The following is a 211-nucleotide window of genomic DNA, read 5'->3' as shown; positions in this document are numbered from 1 at the left end:
ACCGCCGCCCGCGTCCTGCTGCTGCCCCCAGAGCGGGTCCTCGTCCGGCGTCTGAGGATGGTGGGTGACTCTGTGGAGGGGTGAGGGTCCCACACCTCGCTCCAGGGTGGATTTTTGGGGTTGGGGGGATGCTCGGGGTGGTGTCACCCACTTGTCCCAACGCAGACGGAGGTGCCACTGGAGGGGGAGGCGATCCTCTGCTGCTACACCG

This window comes from Pterocles gutturalis, unplaced genomic scaffold, assembly GCF_000699245.1.
Source record: "Pterocles gutturalis isolate BGI_N339 unplaced genomic scaffold, ASM69924v1 scaffold17947, whole genome shotgun sequence".
Classification (NCBI taxonomy): Eukaryota; Metazoa; Chordata; class Aves; order Pterocliformes; family Pteroclidae; genus Pterocles; species Pterocles gutturalis.
Note: the sequence above shows the minus strand (reverse complement) of the source record.